Source organism: Palaemon carinicauda, chromosome 8 (genome assembly GCF_036898095.1).
Source record: "Palaemon carinicauda isolate YSFRI2023 chromosome 8, ASM3689809v2, whole genome shotgun sequence".
Lineage (NCBI taxonomy): Eukaryota > Metazoa > Arthropoda > Malacostraca > Decapoda > Palaemonidae > Palaemon > Palaemon carinicauda.
In genome coordinates this window covers 91,118,188-91,139,978 of record NC_090732.1, presented here as the reverse complement: position 1 = coordinate 91,139,978, position 21,791 = coordinate 91,118,188, and the positions used below count along the sequence as shown (strand labels likewise).

At 45.9% G+C, this 21,791-nt stretch overlaps 1 protein-coding gene across 1 annotated transcript in view; it reads left to right on the top strand.

Moving 5' to 3' along the window:
- Positions 1–21,791, top strand: part of LOC137645799 (high mobility group nucleosome-binding domain-containing protein 5-like) — a 279,134-nt gene that overhangs the window by 52,946 nt on the left and 204,397 nt on the right. Inside the window, exon 2 of the mRNA XM_068378745.1 lies at positions 2,367–2,435. The gene's annotated coding sequence lies outside the window, so the exon portion shown is untranslated. The remainder of the gene's footprint in view (positions 1–2,366; positions 2,436–21,791) is intronic.

Sequence of the window (21,791 nt, the reverse complement as noted above, 5' to 3'; positions counted from 1 at the left end):
AATACTTGGAATAGACTTCCAGCAGATGTAGTAAACAGTAACATGGTAAACGAGTTCAAGAATAAGTTTGACAAGATCTTAAGAACTCTTTAAATGCTTAAAGTAAATTGCTCCACCAAAGAACCACTGGAGTCTTTGAGACATCCAAAATCCTTGTAGCTCTCTCTCTCTCTCCCTCTCTCTCTCTCTCTCTCTCTCTCTCTCTCTCTCTCTCTCTCTCTCTCTCTCTCTCTCTCTCTCTCATTGATCACAATAATTCTATATAAAGCCAACGTTTCTTTTACCAAGAATTTATTTATGTATTGTTAAAAAGTGGATAAATAAATAAACAACCGTTTTTGTTTCCCTTCAAAAGGTAAGAAGTGTATTGAAAGATATTATGTAAAATGCCTTTATCTATACAGCAGTATTCACTTTCTGCTTACAGAAAACTATACTCTATGGAGACAGCCATCTGCTCTGTTGTAAATGATATGCTAGAAATGATGGATGAAAATGAATGTGGTATCTTTATACTGGTCGATCTCAGTGCTGCTTTTGATACAGTGGTACATGAACTGCTACTAAATGATCTACGGTCCATCGCCGTCGAAGATCAAGCCTTCGAATACCTAAAAGACTACTTAGTTGGTAGAAATTACTGTGTACAAATTGGAAACTCTTATTCATCATTAGAACCTTAAACAGAGGGGTACCCCAGGGGAGTGTACTTGGCCCAATCTTATTCTGCATCTATACTATTGGTATATCAAAAATGCTACAAAGGTATGGCGTGAAGTTTAAACTATTTGCAGATGACACAATTTTACTTCTCCATAAATTATATACATGACACTACAGAAACTCTAAACTGAATCCTTGATAGTGTTAGAGAATGGATGACATTTAAACAACTAAAATTAAATGAGAACAAAACTGAATTCATGATAGTGGGCAAGAGAAACAGCGTGAGAAACTTAGGTGATATTCAAATGAACATAAATAATGACTCGGTGCCGATATCTAGTAAAGTTTGAGATCTAGGTGTATTTCTTGACTGTAACCTGTCTCTAAATTCCCAAACAAATAATGTAATAAAAAACTGCTGGTTATCATCTAAGAAAAATTGCGTTTATAAAAAAGTACCTGGAGGAAAATTCTGTAAACAAACTTGTGATAAACTGTGTTATTACCAGGATTGACTACTGCAACTCTATGTACTACAATTTACCAAAAGCGCAACTTAAGAAATTACAAAACATAATAAACAGAAGAGCAAGACTGATAAAAGGTGTCCCACCTAGAGAAAGGATCACCCCTATACTAATAGATTTACACTGGCTGCCGAAAAAAGCGAGAATTGAATTTAAAATATGTATAATAACCCACCAAGTTATCAGAACCGAGCGTTAAAAATACTTTAAGAGAATTGCTACACATTGCGCAGCCAACAAATTGTGTCGACACGAGAATAGTTACAGATGGCTTCAAATTGTTGGAACCTAGATTTATGTCCACTTTAGGCTCCAGAGCCTTTAAATATGCAGCTCCGAGACTATATGATAAGCTCCCACGAAACTTTCGAAGGATTGAAGACATTAAGGCTTTCAAGAGGAAACTGAAGACTTTCTTATTTCATGAGTTTTGACAGTGACGATTTAACAGTGAATGAACAATACGCGATATGAAACGTTAGATACTCTGAACAAACAAGGTAAAACGAGAGTGGAGGTCCTGTATGGGACCGGAAAAGCTGCCATCAAGGTAAGTAAAGTAATGATATAAGATTATGCAAATAATACATATATAGGAATAACTAAATAGAATAGGAATTGAAAATAAGTAAACCGTTGAAGGCTGCTTGTAAGAACTCAACCTTTAACCGGGACCCCCAAGGTCTTGAAAGCAAAACTAATCCCAACCCCTTTGTTTAATCCAGCTTAACTTCAGGTGTGCTTTTTTTGAGAGTTGTAAAGGAAAATGATCATAAGAAATGGAATCTTCCACTGAGTATTCTGAAATAAAACCCTTGTCCGACTGCCAAATATCTTTTGCACGAGTATAGGGCCATGTATCTTTTGAAAAAAAAATAGACACATTTTTAATGAATTTTGGGAGTAAATGTCGATACACTTAGCTTCCAGAAAAGAAGCATTATGAACACCAGGTGAGTATAGAAATAAATCTTTTCGTAAACTCCGTTATCAAAAGTTCATTTTTTGTAAAAGGTATTGATAAAGTTCTGTTTGGTATACTTGTTTGTACATAGCAAAATAGTTTTGATTTTAAATTGATTTATTTTTTTATAAAGGGTATAATAGAATTTAGGTGTTTGGATTATGGTTTGGTTACATTTATTAAAAATAATAAAAACTTTTTTTTTTCAGCACAAGAATTTGCCGGTAGAAGTTTTGAGTTGCAGTAAATGCAAGCAAGATAAATTCCTTAGTGTAAATGTAAGTACAATATATTATTTTTATTTCTCATTTTTAGGAAATTTTTCATTTAAAGAACCATTTTTTGAATCTCAGAAAGCTGTGTATTATCATTGAAACTTAGTGTACTGTACTGTATATTGTATTTTATGATTTTATATTTACGTAGTTGTATTTAAGTATGGTTAATTGTTTATGCTTGCCAAACAAAAGGAATTGGTATGAAAATTAAACTACAAAGAAAATAAGCTCTATTTCCCCATAGATACTTTACTTAAAGTCAGCCTCTCTTGTATGAATACATCCCAGGTACCCAGTTCAAAAGAAAAGTTCAGTTAGTTTTTCAACATCGTGTAATTGTGGGCAGATGTAATCTCCAACAGCAGCCAGTCATTCTTTTTGTGTTTGCAATGTTCTTGTGATCACCAGACATTTTGAACTTTCTACAGCATTCTTTTTATTTCATCTTTTACTCCCTATTTTGAGTCCAAGTTGTCTGTGATAGTAATAAATGATAATTGAGTTATTATTCAGTTTATAATAGAAAACAAGATTCAATGAGATACTGAAAAGTGGAAACATAATTTAACAATTTATACTCTCAGAATTTTGTTTGGCTTGAGATTCCTTTGGCACTAATGCTAATTTTCACTCAATTATTTATGTAGTTACGTTAATTAATTGGTGATATACTACATATCTATCTCAATTTGAACTCCCATTTAGTTCACTGCAATTTTAGGTTTAAATTTCAATTTTGAGTCAAGTCTGCCTTTTCCTTAACTCCTCAAAGTGATTATCTAATAATATTTGCATTAAGCTACTGTAGTAAGTTTTTCCTTGTTTTAGTTTTGATTCTTACCATTACTTCTGTTTGCTTTCAAATGCTTGTAAACAATAGTTGTTCTCTTGTACTGATACAAAGCTTCGTCCATTAATATTATTATTATAATTTTGATCTGTAAATGGAATATAAACCAACACTATTTATAGGGGTATTACTTTGGGTGAAGCTGAAAGGGCGAGCCATTAGAATTTAGCGAGAGTTAACTACTCATTCCCCTAGTTAACGGGAGTTGGGGGGCTAGCTAACTACCCCTCTCACTCACACACCTGTGACTTTGCTTATCTTTGCTTTTGGCTCGGATGAGGAACCGTTTTTGCCGTTCTTCATCCTTTCCATTATTTTTGTCTGCCATTAATCTATATTTGACTTTTTCTTTCAGTGTGTGTGTGCTGAGTTTTTCCTAGGGGCCATGCGTACCTGCGCTGGTTCGGAGGGCCGCACCTGTGGTACTTTTATGTCTGCTTTGGAAACTGATCCTCACCTCCGTTGTTCAGTCTGCAGAGAACAGTGCTGCTACAAATCTTTTAAATGTAATGAATGCCGGGAGTGGTCTGTCTCCCATTGGGAAAGGTATGAGCATCGGCGGAAAAAGTCGTCCAACTGAGATTGTTTTCCTTTAAAGATTCCTTCAAAGCAGAAGAAACCCAAGGCTTGTTCTTCTGCTTCCCTACCTTACTCTCAAGCTCCTACAAGAAGGGCTTCCTCCGGGAAACTGTCAAGTAGTAATGTAGGCCGCTTAACCCCCTGTCAACCTTGATCTTCGAGAGACGGTGCTGCCTCTTTCTCCTTTTATTACAGGTTTGGCTGTCTTTGGGTTCACCGGCACTCCCTCCATGGAGGCCCTGCTGCAGTTCCTTCACCAGGGTGCTGAACTGCAACAATTGTTGGCTTTTGGAGGTCGAACCCTTCTGCTGCTTCTGCCGCCGCCAGGACTGCGCTTCTCCCACTGACAAACATCCTTTTGGGGGCAGGGAGCAAAGTCCAAGACATGTCTCTCGTGCAAGTGTTCACCTTTTTCGTTCGTGAGAAGGGGCACTCATAGAGACTTCTCTTTGAAGGCCTGTTGCCGATCAGCTTGCTGATCCTCTGGTTACTAGGGGACATTGTCATCGTGGTAGGAGACCTAGCCCCTGCTCATCTACCGCTATGCTTTCAGCGTGTCCCTTGTCTGCAGTTTTCCTCTTCGGAGGAACCTGCCCATCATGCCTCTTCTGGTTCCTGGCCTTCGCCTACTTCATCGAACTCGTCTTCTCTTCAACAAAACTTTTGGTTTGTATCTTGCCTGCGTCACCTGTGAGGGATCGATCGCGATCCCCTCCTGAGGATGTGCTTCCTTCCAAAGGACAAATTTCTCCTGAGCATCCAGCTGCTGTTAGCTGACCTGGCCATCATTCACCTGCTCGTCGAGTTCCTGTGCAGCGTTCTCCGTCTCGTCAGGCTCCTTCTCAGCATTCACCTGCTTGTCAGGTTCAAGTTGACGGAACCTAGTTTCGAATCCTTCTGGAACCCGCATCTCCTGAATAACCTACCCTGCCGACAGCTTGTGAATTGCCTGCTCAGCCAACAGCTTGTGAATCGCCTGCTCAGTCGACAGCTCATAAATTGCCTGCTCGACGGTGTCGGGTTTCTCCTACCGTTCATCGGTTGTCTGCCCACGAGTGTTCGCCTCCGCGTCTAGCTCATGCTTAGCGTTTGCCTATTCGTCAGGCCTCTTCACATAGACCGGCTGCTCATAAATCGCCTATTTGCCGCTTGATGACAGGCCGTACAGCAAATCAAATTTCGCCATCTTTTAATCAGAGCTTCATGTAAGCCCTGATTGCCCTTGCATCAATCTCGTTGTTCTCCATTGGTTTGTCAATTGCCATCTCGTCGATCGTCGGCTTACCACTCGTCCTCTCGTCCGCTCACCACCTATACTCTCTTCGGACAGTTGCGGTTGATCCAGGGATTTCATGTCGAAGATCGACATCGTGTCAAAGCTCACCTGTTCATCAGCGTTCATCAACAGCACACCGGCGTTCAGCAGTGCGGCAGCGATCGCCAGACTTTCCAACGCGTCAGCGGTCGTCAACCGCCCAGCGTGACTACAAAGGTGAGTAGCTAACCTCAACCAAGTGAGGACCAGCTAATGTTGACCTCTCAGCAGCAGAACTCCCATAAGGGTAATACCCTTTCCAGGTCTCCTCCGCCAAGAACCTTGGTTATTTCTTCAAGGAAGGGTAAGGTTCCCTCTGATCGTTCACCGTCGCCCCATTCCAATCCGTGCAAACGCATAACTTTGCGACAGCTGGGGAAGGAGGAAGAGGGCATGTCACAGGTTTTCAGGATTCTGAAACTGCCGGCACTAAGCAAGGAATCAATGTCGATGCTTCTGAAATCCTCCTCGTCTAAGACGAAGACTGGAAAGACCCTTCGACCTCGTTCCCTTTCAGAGCTTTCGGGCAACGCATCCATCAGCAAACAGCCGTGCTTCAGCAGCACCTTGGTCAGGGCCATAACTGACTCCTTCGGGACTAATATCCTACCTTTTTGCCCTGCGGAAACCTCCTGGGTTTCCCTGGGTGATTTTACCGTTTTGACAAACTCAAGGCAATTGACTACGGCTGCGTCTCCCCTGAAGAGGGAGAGAGGAGTAACCTGATGATTTACCATCATCTAGGGTCAAGCTGATGCCAGTCAGAGCTTCAAGGATAGAGGTTGTCTCTGATAGGCCATCTTCTCTACCTGTTGCTGCCTCACCTTCCCACTGGGAGGCACTCACTGGGAAGAGTCATTCTCGGACTCTCCCCAACCGTCTCTGTTGTAAGAAGGTCTTGGATAGGGCTCCGTTTCAGCTGCGGAACCTGCAGAGGTTTCTAGTCCTCTCTCTCTTTTAAGGTCCAAAAGGTCATTCCATCTAGACCTATAGTTTTGGAAACCTCTTTTCCCCTAAGAGGGAGTCAAAAGTTTTCAAAACAGTTCCAAATTCCTCTTCTAGGATTCAGAGACCCATTGAGGGGGTCAGGAGCATAGTCAGCCAACTGAATATCAACCTCAATCCACCCCGAGACGAGATCCCATTGGTGGATGATGATGACAGTGCTGCCAGCCCAACATTAGACTGCGACCAGAGAGAGTTGGAATACGCCTTTTGGTAGCTTCTGTCTTGCATGAGGTCCTTCAATGGGTTGTCAGACCAGATACGGCCCCTCAAGAAGGTAAGGATACGGTCCTGGACCGTGTCTTGGGCACTCGGAGACCTCTGGAAGTCCAGTACAGCTCTGGCCTGGTGCTGCAGGTTGAAGAGTGTTCGGTGTAAGGTTGCCACCCAACTTGCCGACCTCCCTGTGTCGTACCGGTCAGGCTAGTCTTCCATGCTCCTCGAACCTCCTGGTTTCCACTAAAGGAGGTACTATGAAGTTCTTGACGAGCCGTGCTCATCACTACCTCTCCAGCACTCCCTTGAGGAGTTGACTAAGGGAGTCTCCCTGGAGAGACTTTCTTCTTGTCAGGTTGCATTCTCGGCCTCTTGAGATCGTAAATCAAGAAAAGATTGCGAAATACGCTATGCAAGCTACTTCGTGGCTGGATCTTTGGTTGAGATCCGTGGGTATCCTAGTACGGACTGAGGACTTTTCTAAGGAAAGTACTAATAAGGCAGTGGAGACCTTCCTTTTCTCAGGCACCCATACTATTGAATATCTGGCACACCAGGTGGTGAACTTTAGGGCAAATACCAATTTGAAATGCAGGAATGCAGTGGCCGAATGATTCCATCAGCAGGTCCCTAATATCGAGATCGCCAGGCTCCGGAATTCTTCTCTGGAGGTTTCATCGCTTTTCGAGCCTAAGGACATCGAGCAGGCTGCGAAGAGGTGGAGGAAGTCTAACCAAGACTCCTTCCTCCATAAGGCCTTGACCTCTTGGCCCTACAGACCACCAGCTCCTCCGAAACCAAACCAATCCAAACCATCAACCAGTAAAATGGCAGAAAAAGACAAAACGATGTCTTAAGAAGCCCTTTCCTGCAAGGGCTGGAAAGACACTTATGGAGGAAAACAACAGGGGTGGTGGCCAAGCCGCAAGCACTAAGATAGGCAATCCCCCTGCTTGTCCACCAGTGGGGGTATCCCTACAAAGCTGCTGGTTAAGATTGATGCAGCATGAGTCTGAACCCTGGACAGTCTCAGAGATTTGTTCAGGGTATCGCGTCCCGTTCATTTCATCTCTCCCTTTACTGACCAAGAACAGTGCTTGCAAGCTCCTTTGCAATGGGATCAGTAAAAGGGCAAGCCCTTTTGGCCAAAGTCCAGACAATCTTGAAGAAGGGTACTCTTCAAGAGGGCCTTGACAAATCCCTAGGCATGTGGAGGCTGGAGACCAGTCATCGACCTCTCAGCTCTGAACAAGTTTGTCGAACAGACTTTGTTCAGCATTTAGACGGCAGACACGGTCAGACAAGCGGTAAGACCCTTGGACTTCATGTGTACACCGGATCTAACGGATGCATACTTCCAAATCCGAATCCATCTGTCTTTAAGGAAGTATCTAAGATTCAATATGGACAACAAGATATACCAGTTCAAGGTGCTGTCTTTCCACAGCACCTCAGGTCTTCCCAAGAGTGTTCGCCCTTTTTGTTATCTTGGGCCCACAAGCTGGGCATCTGTCTCCTACTTTATCTGGACAACTGGCTGATCCTAGCAGACTCGTTGGCAACCCTTCTTCAGCACCGAGACAAACTTCTGAAGCTTTGCTAAGATCTGGGGATCATGGTAAACCTCCAGAAGTCATCCCTGCTTCCCACTCAAAGACTGGTATACTTGGACATTATTATAAACACCAAACTGCACAAAGCCTTCCCATCAGACGACAGGGTAGTGAGGCTGAGGAAGGTCGTGAGACCTTTTCTCAGACGAGAAGAACTCACAGCCCAGAGGTGGCTTTGTCTCCTCAGACACCTATCATCCCTGGACTGGCTAGTTCATAACGGTTGCATGAGGATGCGATCCCTCCAGTGGCGACTAAAGTACAGTTGCAATCAGGCCTTCGTTTCCCAACTTTGTCTCTCGATTTTGTCGCCAAGACTCAGAATTCTTGGGTTTCGGATCCTAGATTTGACGCTTTCCAGGTAACGAGTCTCCGCTCTGTAACCGACGATCCAGATCATCTATTACTTTGCCCAATAAGATGTTTGAGGCGCTACCTCAAGAGAACCGCAGCAGCTCTACCCCGATTGCCCTCACTCTTCGTCAGCATGGGCAGAAACAAGAGGAGGATCACAAAAAATGCTATTTATGAATTAATTAGCAGGGTCATTGATCATGCTCTAAATTCCAATCCTCCTCCAACACGTCAACCCAGAGCGCATGATGTCAGGGGCTTAGCTACGATCCTGGCTTTCGAAACTACTCTTTGGCACAGGTTTTACAAGTGGGTACAGTGGAACCTCTACATACGATTGTCCTAACATACGAAGTAAAATTCGACCAAATATCTGTCTCGACACCCGAAATGTTGCTCCAACATACGAAGTAAACAATACGCGTACCCGTGGAATTTTCTCGAAAGCGTCCAGCGCCACGGCAGCACATCGGAAGGATGCCAATCGAGCGTCACCTTGATCAGTCCTCTCATCTCGTGCGCATCGTGTGGTTGTCCTCTATTCGCTCAGTTTTAACAGTTTTTTATCTTCCCTTTTCACGTGTTGTTTTCTGTGTTCCGTAATCATGGGTCCTAAAAAGCTTAGTTTCGGTTCAGGAAGTAGTAGTAGTGGTGAGAAAAGGAGGAAGTCTATGCTTTCATTAGAATTAAAGCAGGAAATAACACAAAAGCATGAGCGAGGTGTGCGTGTTAGCGATCTAGCTAAACAATATGTCCGGAATATGTCTACGATCTCGACAATCATAAAACAGAAGTCAGCCATTAAAGCAGTGAAACCTTCGAAGGGGATCACGATTATTTCCAAACGTCGTAGCCCTACCCTTGAAGAGATGGAACGACTTTTGTTATTATGGATCAAAGACAAGGAGATTGTTGGCGATATGATCACGGAAACGATCATTTGTGAGAAGGCCAACGCTATCTACAGTGACTTGAAGGCGGCGCGCTCTCGGGGTGACGCGGGGGAGAGTTCAGCCGATCCTACGACGGAGGAATTCAAAGCTTCTCGAGGTTGGTTCGAGAAATTTAGGAAATGGACCGGGATTCATTCAGTTGTTCGTCATGGAGAAGCTTCGATTTCGGACACCAAGGCTGCTAAAGACTTTGTTAAAAAGTTCGAAAGCATCGTGGCGGAGGAAGGTTACGTAGAGCAGCAGGTGTTCAACTGTGATGAAACCGGTCTGTTTTGGAAAAAGATGCCTTGTCGAACGTACATTATCGCCGAAGAGAAGAAAATGCCTGGACATAAGCCAATGAAGGCTCGGTTGACTCTTGCACTTTGTGCCAACGCCAGCGGGGACTGCAAAATAAAGCCGTTATTGGTTTACCATTCCGAAAACCCTAGGGCATTTAAAGCACATAGAATTAATAAAGACCTGTTACATGTTGTATGGCGTTCTAATTCTAAGGCTTGGGTTATCAGGCATATCTTTGTGGAATGGGTAAACGTAGTTTTCGGCCCTGCTGTCAAGAAGTATCTTCAGGAGAGGAATTTGCCTTTGAAGTGCTTGCTTTGTTTGGACAATGCACCCGCTCACTCCCCCGGACTCGAAGATGATATCATCGACGAATACAAATTCATCAAAGTATTGTATCTTCCACCGGATACCACCCCTATCCTCCAGCCCATGGACCAGCAAGTCATCTCTAATTTTAAGAAGCTGTACACCAAGCACTTATTTAAGTAGTGCTTTAATGTCATGCAAAGCATCAACTTAACTTTGCGTGAATTTTGGAGGAGCCACTTTAATATCGTGCACTGCTTAAAGATCATTGATCAGGCTTGGTAGGGAGTAACTCCTCGGACCCTGAATTCCGCTTGGAAGAAGTTTTGGCCCGATGCTGTTGCTCCCAGAGATTTCGAAGGTTTTGGCCCCGAGAATGAACCTCTGCTTGCCGCCAAGGAAGACTTCGAAGAGATTGTATCCCTTGGCAAGTCCATGGGTCTGGAGGTGGAAGAAGATGATATCACCGAACTCGTCGATGAGCATCATGAAGAGCTCACCACCGAGGAACTCAAGGAGCTACAAGCCATGCAGCATGATGAGTTCCAAGCACAGTTGAGTGAGTCGGAGGAGATCGAACAGGTAAGCCAAATGTTAGGTACGGCGGAAATAAAACAGATGTTGGCATATCATCAACACGTTGTTGATTTCATCGACAAGCATCACCCATAGAAACTTCAGGTTTGCCGTTTTGTTGCACAGTTCAATGATATTTGCTTAATGCATTTTAGAAAAATCCTCAAAAGCTATAGTTTCTTTAAAAATCTTTAAAACGGTCTAGTGATCATGATGAAAAGAAAGAAAGTGAAGCAAAGAAAAGGAAGACCGAATCGAGTGAAAGTGATGAAAATTAAAGATAAGACGAAAAGAAATAATGTAAAAAAAATATAAAATTATAAAAATGAAAAAAAAAAAAGTTAAGTTAAAGTTCATGTAGTAGTGTAAGTTAGTGTAAGTTATCGTACACGTTATCGTACAAAGTCACCGTCCCCACCTCCTCGCTGATCTTCCGTCTCCTTCTGCCTAGCAGTCCCTACACCTGCGCTGGCCTGTTGCTAAGGTAAAGTGTTACATTAAAACCCCTTTTTTATTTATTATTTCATTATTATTCTTTTTTTTGCTTTGTAATATGTATTTATTATACAGGTATTGTATTAATGTAATGTGTGATTATGTGTAGCCATTTCTTAAGGATTTATTATGGGTTTTTAGGCTGAGGAACAAATTAAATAAATTACCATGTATTCTTATGGGAATATTTGCTCCAACATACGATCGTTTTAACATACGAAGTAGTTTCTGGAACGAATTAAGATTGTATGTAGAGGTATCATTGTATGTGGAAACATTAAACTGCTTTCACCGCCCACTACCTGTAAGACGTGACCCACAGGAACCTCGATACGTTCTTTATTGGTCCTGTGGTGGCTGCACAACAGCTGGTTTAGTACCTCAAGCTCCTTATTGGACAATGGCAGATGGTTGATGGCATTAGTTAACCAGTTTTAGTATGAATGAATGAAAAACAATGTCTGGCTCTTTTCCTTTCTTCATCCACCCATCTTTTGGGGGAAACCAGCATCCTGGGTCCTCTGCACAAGCTGGCCTTAACCACTACAGGTAAATCATTGCTTCCTAGTGTAAACTAATATTTTTCCAATACTGCTGCGTCCCCATACCCTAGCGAGGTGGTATTGGGAATGCCTTGGTCAACTTTATTTCCTACAGACTCGGAATAACTTATACCTTGACAGTCACATTGCTAGTAACTCAATACACAGCTTTTTTGGGCTCAGGCTATGTCGTCCTGATGGAAGGTTCCTATAAGTTGCTTCCTAAGGGATATTTGACTACAGTGATATTCCCAGAGAATTTACCTTTAGGTCTCCAGAATTCTAACTCCTGGCACGAATATCCTTAAAATTTCTCCTAAGGATATCGCATAAATCAGGGGACGTATATCTTGATACGACACATAGCAATCTTCACGCCGAATAGCATTTTCGCTTCGAAGGGGAAAGTGGCAAAATTTGAAGGGGAGCCGATATCAAGGTTACCCTTCCTTCCTTACTACTTTGAGTATCCAGATGGCGCTGTACGTCGCCACCATGTTTATTCCTATAAGTTTAGCGCTATAGGTCGGTGATTTTCCTGGTTATCTCTCTCGTTACGCTTTGTTTTTTTTTTTTGTAGATATCATGCAATCTCAAGCCTCTTCTGCCTCTGGAAAGTTGAGTATTTGATCTTTACATGTATAAATTTTAGCTCCTGCCTCACAGTGAAATTAGGTTATATTAAGTGAGAGAGCTTTGCCTTAACCGGAGGCGTCATGGGCGCTGTCGTTCATTACGCATGAGTTATTTAGTTAGCCTGAACGACTTTCCCGGTGTTAGTAGCATGAATATTTCGAAGCTATTCAGTCTTCATTGCTAGGAGTTAATTATATTATGCCGATTGTATTCTTGATAGTTTCGGCGATTTAGGTAACCGAACCTTGCTTGTGCTAGGCTTCCTAGCTTATGCATTTTATTTTACTTTCATGCATGATATAATAGACATTCCTAGTGTAATAAAAATTAAATGAATCTATTTAGGCAATTCATATGTGTAAGATACATTGATTGCATATATATATTCCTTTTCTGAGATCGTATACGAGAGTTTTGGCAATTAAGGTAGTCGAATCTCACCCATCGCTAGGCTACTAGCCTAGTGGCTTTGGTATACTTTCATACATGTCCCCGATTACCCTCGCGTATCGTTTTATCAATTCAGGCGGAGATAGATATCTCCTAGAATTATTATATAAACCGATACTCGTCTCCAGTGGGGATTTAAGGGTAATCCCTCCTTCCCTCTGCCCCCCAGATGCTGAAGCCTTGATGAGGATTGGGGGCTTAGGAATTAGCAGCTGGGCTCTAATGAACAGTGGAAACTACTTCCCATTGGACCTCGGTGCCCAGCTGTCGATCCAACTAAATCAGTGAGCACTTTCTCTTTTACTTTTGATTATGTCTTTTTTTCTCCCATCTCTTCCTTTTGGGCTCAATATTGTTGATGACTTTGGCATGTTCGATTATACTTTGGATGCTGTTTTGGATTTGGCACAGTGTGGGATGGACGGCATTCCATCTCAACCTGTGCCAATTTAGACGCCATTACCCTCTGGCAGACCCCACTGGGTGCAGACCAAGTCTGTTAAGAGTCTGGCTCCAATGATCCGGTTTTAAGTCGCCCATATTTGTGGGTAATGGGTGCCGCCAGGCATTAGAGTCGTCGGTGGGAGGGGCTAACTACCCCCACTGACCAGTGTACCCCCACCTTAAGAGGGGCAGCCCCTCTCTAAAAGAGGACTGGTCCCCGCTGAAGCCTCTTCTCATGTTGGGCCACATGGGATAGGAGGACTGACATCCTCCGATAAGAGGTGGATAACCCAGCTTGTTTCTACTTCAAAAACTATCGCCTCAGTTGACGACCTAGAAACTCTAAAGGACCATTCTACTATTGTTCAAAAACAAAGTAATTTGGGTGACATGGAGAATTTGCGAATCCTTCATGTCACTCAGATTCCCATTGAAACCAATTATGATGTGCTGTATAAATTATTTCAATGTTATGGTCACATCAGGGAAATTAGAATGAGGCTTGAAGGTGACAAATGAGATTCATGGATATCATTTGATAACTATGATGAAGCATTCAACACAATCAATGATATCATAAATATTAAAATCAGTAATTTGAATTTCAAGGGTGCTCTTTGCAATGGGGTACCTAAGAATCGAGATGTATATAAACCTGCAGATTGGATTGATAAAGCTATAGAGGTAGTTGTACCCTCCCAGAGAAAGCCAAAACCACCAAAGGGGCTTGCTGCTCAATCAAAAGGGAGTACTGGAAATTATTTCAAGATATGTAAATTTCTTCAAAAGAAAGTAGGTACCATCACACCAGGAGATATATCTTGGTTTGGAAAGAACCGTTTCCTAATAAGTGCCAAATCATAAACTCAATCTGTTATACTTTCCAATTTAAATACAGAGAACGATGACATAAAGCTGGATGTGAAACCCCATCTAAACTTCAGTTATGGAAGGGGAGTAGTTTTTAACCCTTTTACCCCCTGGATATTTGGAAATTTCCAACCCTTAACCACCAGGGGTTATTTTTTTCAAGCACATTTTGCTTTACATTTTTTTTTAAATTGCTTTAACAGCCTTAATTTTTGTCATAGAGAGGTCAGGTTGGTCTCATTCTCTTGGAAATGCCTGAAGTTTCTCAAAAAATTATCAAAAATATGCAAAAATAAAAATTTAAATAGCGGTTTTTTGCAAGGACGTACCGGTACGTCCATGGGGGTAAAGGTATGAGTTTTGTGAAACGTATCAGTACGTCCTTTTGGGGGGTAAAAGGGTTAATAGAGACTTCTATGAATTCACAGATGAGGAGATATTGGCCATGTGTCCTTTAACTGTGAAAAGTGCATAAAGTCCCTGAAACGTCTATGATTATCCTGACTTTCCAGGATGCTGATGTGCCTTTCTACATTTACATAGATAATGAACGAATTAAAGTTCGAACTTTTAAGCAGAAGCCGCTGTAATGTTTTAATTGCTTTAGATATGGGCATCCATCTAAAGTATACAAGAATGATAAAATGTGTAGTATTTGCTCCAATGTTTACCATGAGAATGTACAGTACACTAGAGGCCAATTGTATAAACTGCAATTTGAATCACAAATCTACTGATAGTAACTGCCAGCAATATAAGTTGGAAGAGGGTGCTCTCAATAAATCCAGTATCGAACACATAAGTGTGGGGCATGCTAAGAGACTATTGAATAAATCAGCAAGTTATGCAAAAGTATTGAAATCAGGAGAAAAAATGAGAAAGGAGACATCCAACCCACTTAATACTGCCTCTATTCCCCAGAAAAGAAACTTGCCATCTTCTGATAGAATTCTAGAGGATAAGGCAAGAATATCACGTAAGACTTTGCTCACCTCTAGTAAACCTTTGTCCCCCACTACAAAGGATAATACTAACCTCTCTCCAGCCATATCTATGGCTAATTTGATGGAGGTTCCACATAAAACAGAGTTATCAGGTGCACCTGTAGTGGGGAAAACATCAAAACCTAATAAATCACCACCTGTCAATAGGAAAAGAGAGAGACCTCCATCTCTCTCACCCCCATCCATTAAAAACACTAAAGTTATGACATCAAATAGATATGATGTTTTGCTTGTTGATATTTCAGATCAAGAGGAAGACTTCTTGAATCAATCAAAAATTCAAGTTGAGGGACACCATCCCCCACAAGAATTATGTAACAACAACACTGAAAAGGGGAATATAAAACCTAATTTGTTCCAACACAAATACTTACCTCAAACTACTTTCTTAGGAGTTACCTGTAATCTCCTCTCTACCGACCAGAGTTTTGTGTAGGATACCCTACACCCGTTTTCTATGGAGGGCTAACCCGGGAGTGAGAGAACGTGCCCCGAGGGTAGCCTTGAGCTAGGTCGAGGTCCGCTTGGGTCCCGTTAGTCAGTAAGTTCTCTGGTCGCGACGTGATACCATATCTCATGCTGCTCTTGTCTCTCTCGACCCTTTGTGTCCGACTCGTGTGTCCCGCGTGGTTACCGCGTGGTATCTTTGTGCTTATCCCTTGTGTTCTTGCGTGTTCACTACCCTTCTTTGTGCTTCCCAAGTGTATTCCTTGTTGATTCCCTTTGTTCCTGTGCCTTGTGGTTGTGTGCTATGGAGCAGATCCACCGTTGTCCTGGGCCTAGAGCCGGAAAGTCGTGTGGAGCGTTCCTTTCCAAGCCCGAAGTAGACCCTCACTCCCTTTGCTCTTCCTGTAGGGGCAGGATGTGCTCCCCATGGGATATGTGCATTGAGTGTGTTAGTTGGAGTGAGATACAGTGGGTGCGTTACGGCACTAAGAAGAAGAAGTCGTCGAAACGTTCGCCCAGGAAATCTAGCATCTCTTCGCCGTTACCGTCACCCAGTGGACGGTCCGACGGGGCTTCTGTCTCGACTTCCCCTACCCAGAGTAGGGGACGAGGTAAGTCCGTTGCGGGGAAAGAGCCGAGGGTTCTTCCCCAGGAGTCTAATGTGTGTGAAGTGGGGGTTGCTGGGACTTCTCAGGCTAGTGGGGGGCCTGGTAGTGCTGTGTCTGGGGGTTCTGGAGACTCTGCCCTTGTGCTTGGGGGGCACGTTTCCTCCGACGACCCCTTGTGGTGTAGTAATGTTGTGCCTGTTTCTTTGCCCGCTTCGTGGGCCTGTGTTTCAGGTTCTTCAGCGGCTGGTGACGCCCAGGGTAAGTTGGACTCCACAGTAAGTGAGCCCTTCGGGTGGAAGCTCCCTAAAACGCCAGGTAGGTCCCCAATGCGGATGGAAGAGGGGCTGGATACCTGGTTCCCTAGTGTAGGGCGCCAAACCTCTTCCAGCTCCTCTGACGGCGGTTCCAGAAACCTTCCTACAACCCTCGACCTCTGGTACGCAGCAAGTCGTGAAGCCCTCCGTAGCCCCCGCTTCTGCCCGTCGTGCGGGTGGTACAGTTTCGTCGGGCTCTTCGGATGGGCGGGCTTCGTTCTCTTCAGAAGAGGAAACGTGGAGGAGACATTGGCGACGAAGGCAGCGGTCCAGGAGCAGGCGTTCCCGCTCAAGATCCCGTTCGAGGTTCAGTAGGAGATGGTCCCGCTCTCCACGGGGGAAGTACAGGAGGAGTAGGTCCCCCGATGGTGATTGGGTCTTCGTTCCCCGTAAGTCTGAATTGCAGCGTTCCTGGACCGGCAGTCCAGGATTTCTCGCCACGAAGGCCATCCTCCAGACGCAGATATGACCCTCGCAGGGAGAAATGCGAGAAGGCCGCTTCAGGCAGGCGTAAGGCCGTGAAGCTTCCGGTTCACCCCGCCCAGCGGGGGGAACCCTGCTCCCTTACGGGCAGCCTGGCCGAATCAGCACAGCTGCTTCGGCCCTCGGACTTAAAGGAACGGTTCCCTCCACCGGGTCAGCCCACGGGATCTGCGTCCTCGTCCCCCAGAGAGAATACACGAACGGTAGTCCTCGCCGGCACGGCGGTGCCAGTTCTGACCCCCGAACCTGGTGCGGAGGCTTCCGGCGGGGAAGACCGGTACCACCGCAGGGGAGTGCCTGTTGTTCCAGAACCGAAGCGCCCGGTGGGAGTGCCCGGTGACCCGGCTCCTCTGGATCAAGCGGACGGTACTGCTTACGGTGGAGAAGGTTCCCCGACCGAGGACTTGGCCTATCGGAAGGTTATAGGCCTGATTCGAAGGCATCATAGGATTGAGGAACCGGTTCCAACCGATGAGGACTACTGGAGGTCCAGCCTGACCCGCTTGATGCAGGCACCCGTCCAACAGAAAACCTCCCTGGCCCTGCCTGTGGCCCGAGATCTCGTCTTGGGATGGGCTCATGTCGATAGAGTTGTGGCAGGCAATGCCGAAGCTCCCAAAACGCAGAGCTCCTCGAAGTTGCTCCAAGGGCTCAAGGCACAGAGTAGGATTTATGTGCCAGAGGGACAACGACCGGGAGCCTGCAAGGTGGAGCCTGCCCTTGACGTTCTGGGACAGGGTGCCCCGGAGGACAGAGCCTCTTCAGCCCAGATTTGCTTTTCGCAGTCGGAGGCTGCGTTGATGGAGGAGATGTCGAAAGACTTGGTGCACGTCTCCTCTTGTTTAGACTGGTGGGCTTCCACACTGGTAGGTGTTCAAGCCACATATGACTTGACGGACCCGGAGCAGCAAAACCTCCTGAGGGAGCTTATCATCTCCGGGGGCAAGACCCTGAAGTTCCTCACGTATCAGTCCCTTGCCCTGTCAGCGAATTGGGTTCTTCGCAAAAGGGACACTATTCTGGCGAAGCTTTCCCGGAAGGTCCCAGACAGGGAGGCGAGGGCCATGAGGAGCCTTCCTGTGTGGAGTGACTCCTTGTTCCCCTTGAAAGAGCTAGAAGAGATTTGGAAAAGGTGGCTAAACGAAAAGAAGTGAACGCTCCCAGGCCTCAACCGGTAAGGAGGCCCCCCTACAAGAGATCAGCATCAGACGGCCCCTCTACTTCTCAGGCCCCGCCTAACCTGACGAGGAGAGAAGCCCCTTCTTCCTCGTGGGCTTCAGCGCCACAACCCCCCCCCCCCCCCCCCCCCGTAGAGGAGCTCCAGCAGCGTCTGCCTCATTTAGAACAGGGTATTCTGCCTCCAGGAGAGGCCGTTCATGCTGCTCCTCCAGGAGAGGCCGTTCAGGCTGCTCCTCCAGGAGGAGGTAGAGTGGGAGGCCCCCTACTCCTGCCCAAGCCTCAGGTTGGGGGATGCCTCAGACTACATTAGCAAGCATGGAAGGCTCACGGAGCAGAGCCCTGGACAGTATCCGTACTGAAGGAGGGGTACAGGCTACCGTTCTTAACGGAACCCCCGCCTTTAATTCCGGCCAGCCTGTCGGAGTGGCTGGCACCCAAGGACCCGTTGAAGAGGGCTGCCCTTCAAGAAGAGGTGTCCACGATGTTGGAGAAGGGCGCCATGGAGGAGGTCCTGCACCCAGGGCCAGGTTTCTACAGCCGCCTGTTCCTGGTAGAAAAGGCGACGGGGGTGGGGGGGGTGGAGATTGGTGATAGACCTGTCAGCTCTCAACAAGTTTGTGCGGAAGACAGATTTCAAAATGGACACTCCGAAGTCGGTCTTGCTGTCCTTGAGGGAGAAAGACTACATGATGACCATAGACCTCAAGGACGCATACTTCCAAATCCCGGTCCATCCCTCGAGTCGAAAGTTTCTCCGGGTGAAATGGGGTACCCAGATCCTGCAATTCAAGACCCTCTGCTTCGGGTTGTCGACAGTTCCCCAGGTATTCACGAGAGTCTTCACGACAGTCTCGGTGTGGGCTCACGAGCGGGGCATTCACCTCATCCGGTACCTGGACGACTGGTTGCTTCTTTCCTCCTCAGAGGACGTTTTGAAGGAGCAGGGTATAAAACTTCTCCAGTTTTGCAAGGGTCTGGGTATCATGATCAACCCAGAGAAATCGAACTTATCTCCCTCCACCAGAATGACCTATTTGGGGATGACACTGGATTCCCTACTAGTGAAAGCTTTTCCGTCAGAGGAACGGGTAAGCAATTTTATGAAGATCCTTCTCCCTCTTCTGTCGGGGCAACCCAGGAGGGCGAAGGACTGGCAAAGGCTAATAGGTCATCTGGTGTCGTTGGAGAAACTGGTTCCCCAGGGGAGACTCAGACTCAGGGCCGTCCAATGGAACCTGAAGAACTTCTGGAACCAACTGGACTCGCCCCAGAAATTAATTCCAGTACTGCCAAACACAATACCCTCCCTGGAATGGTGGCATTGCCGGTCGAACTCGCTCAAGGGGATGCCCTTTGCGACCGAACCTCCCGAGTTGCTCCTATTCACAGACGCCTCCAACCAGGGATGGGGAGCCCATCTCCTCAACGGGACGGCGAGAGGAACCTGGATGGACGGGGAGAAAGGCCTACACATCAATGTCCTAGAGTTGAAGGCAGTCCAGGAAGCTTGCCTGCACTTCATCGATCTACTAAGGGGAAACACTGTGGCTTTGATGTGCGACAACGCCACAGTGGTAGCGTTCATAAAGAAGCAAGGAGGCCTAAAATCAAGGGAGTTGTGCGATCTCGCCCTAGAGATCCTAGATTGGGCGGAAGCGAACCAGATAGTGTTATTGGCAAGGTTCATCCCCGGGAAAAAGAACGTCCTAGCCGACGGTCTCAGCAAGATGGGTCAGATAGTAGGAACAGAATGGTCCCTCCTCCCAGAAGTAGCCAGGCTCATCATTCAACGGTGGGGTTCCCCGGTGATAGACCTCTTTGCAACCAAGCTGAACGCACAACTCCCCGTGTATTGTTCTCCTGTCCCGGACTCAAAGGCACCCTTGGAGGATGCCTTTCAGCACAAGTGGGACAACCTAGACGTGTACGCTTTTCCCCCCTTCACGTTGATCAGGCAAGTGCTCAACAGAGTAAGGGCTGCCCGGAACTTAAGGATGACTTTAGTAGCGCCCTGGTGGCCGGAGAGAGAGTGGTTCGCAGACCTAAAAGACCTGACAAACCATCCTCCGTGGCCACTCCCCGACAGGCCAGATCTTCTACAGCAGCCACACTTTCTCAGGTTCCACGACAACCCACAGTCTCTACGCCTTCACGCCTGGAGACTATCGAGCGCCTCCTGAGGAAGGAAGGATATTCGTCAGGAACGGCTAAGAGGATGTCGCAATACCTGAGAAGGTCGTCGGGAGCGGTCTACCAAGCGAAGTGGGCCTCTTTCACGATGTGGTGCGCTTCGAAGCGCATAAAACCCCTCAAAGCCTCAGTCCCAGATATCGCAGACTTTCTAGTGTATCTCAGAGACGAGATAGGGATGTCAATCCCAGCTATAAAAGGAGTACGAGCAGCCTTGGGTCAAGTCTTCCTTCTGAAGGGCATCGACCTGGGCTCCTCTAGACACATCTCTATGCTTGTCAGGAGTTTTGAACAGTCCTGCCCCCCTCAAACTGTTAGGGTGCCTCAGTGGGGCTTAGCTAGGGTCCTGAAGATGTTAAGTAGCCCCCCGTTCGAACCAATGAAGGATATTGTAGACAGGGATCTCACTCTCAAGACAGTCTTTTTGTTGGCCTTGGCCTCTGCGAAAAGGGTAGGTGAGATCCATGGGCTGTCTTATGACGTCTTTCATTCGAAGGGGTGGAAAGAGATCTCTTTCAAGTTCGTCCCTTCGTTCGTGGCGAAAACCCAGAACCCAGCAGTCTGGGATCCTAAATTCAAGGGGTTCTCTCTGCCAGCTATTCCTAGGACTGGGAATCCTGAGGATTTGAGGTTATGCCCTGTCCGTGCCATTAGAAAATACCTTGAGAGGACTGCACATCTCTGGCCAGGCATCAAGAGCCTTTTCGTCTCCACAGGTATTACAAAGAAGCAGGTATCGAAGAATACCATATCCTTTTGGTTGAGACAAGTTATTGCCAGGGCCTACAAGGAGGAGGGACTAGCCTTGCCAGGTACAGTACCCATGCCCCATGACATCAGAGGTCTGAGCACTTCCTTAGCCTTTGAGAAGAACATGGCAGTGGGCCAGATCCTTCGGGCGGGCACCTGGTCGAACCAGTCGACCTTTACTGCCCATTACCTCAAGGATTACTCAAGAAGGTCCTTAGATGGGTTCTCCTTTGGGACAGTCATCTCCGCGCTCCAAGTGATTTAACGATGAAGCCCCAGGCACAATCGTGGATAGCAAAACCAGGAGAGACAGGTTCGTTCCTTTTCACCTTAATCCCCATTTCCTATCCCTATCGGAGATAACCACACTTATGTAACCAATGAAGAACACGTCTCTGCAACTTTGTTACTGGACTCAACATCAGAAGATTTTTCAAAGGGTGAGTACTGAGACACTAACGTGAGCTCTTTGTGTAGTTTACCCTACCGTCCGTTTCCCAGTGTTTTAGAACTTAGTTCATATCTAGGCTTCTTGGCGTCCGCTTTGCTGGGTCTGAAGGTCAGGAAGGCACTCCCACCTCCTAAAGTGTAAGTCTCCTAAGAAAGTAGTTCGAGGTAAGTATTTGTGTTGGAACAAATCAAAAATTTTAAGTAATTTTTATTTTTCCTAACATACTTACCGAGAACTACTTTCAGGTAATGGCCCTCCCTACCTTCCCCGAGTGCCTTTCTGCCCTTGCAGGGACTTTTTGCAACATCCGAGGAACTTACTGACTAACGGGACCCAAGCGGACCTCGACCTAGCTCAAGGCTACCCTCGGGGCACATTCTCTCACTCCTGGGTTAGCCCTCCATAGAAAACGGGTGTAGGGTATACTACACAAAACTCTGG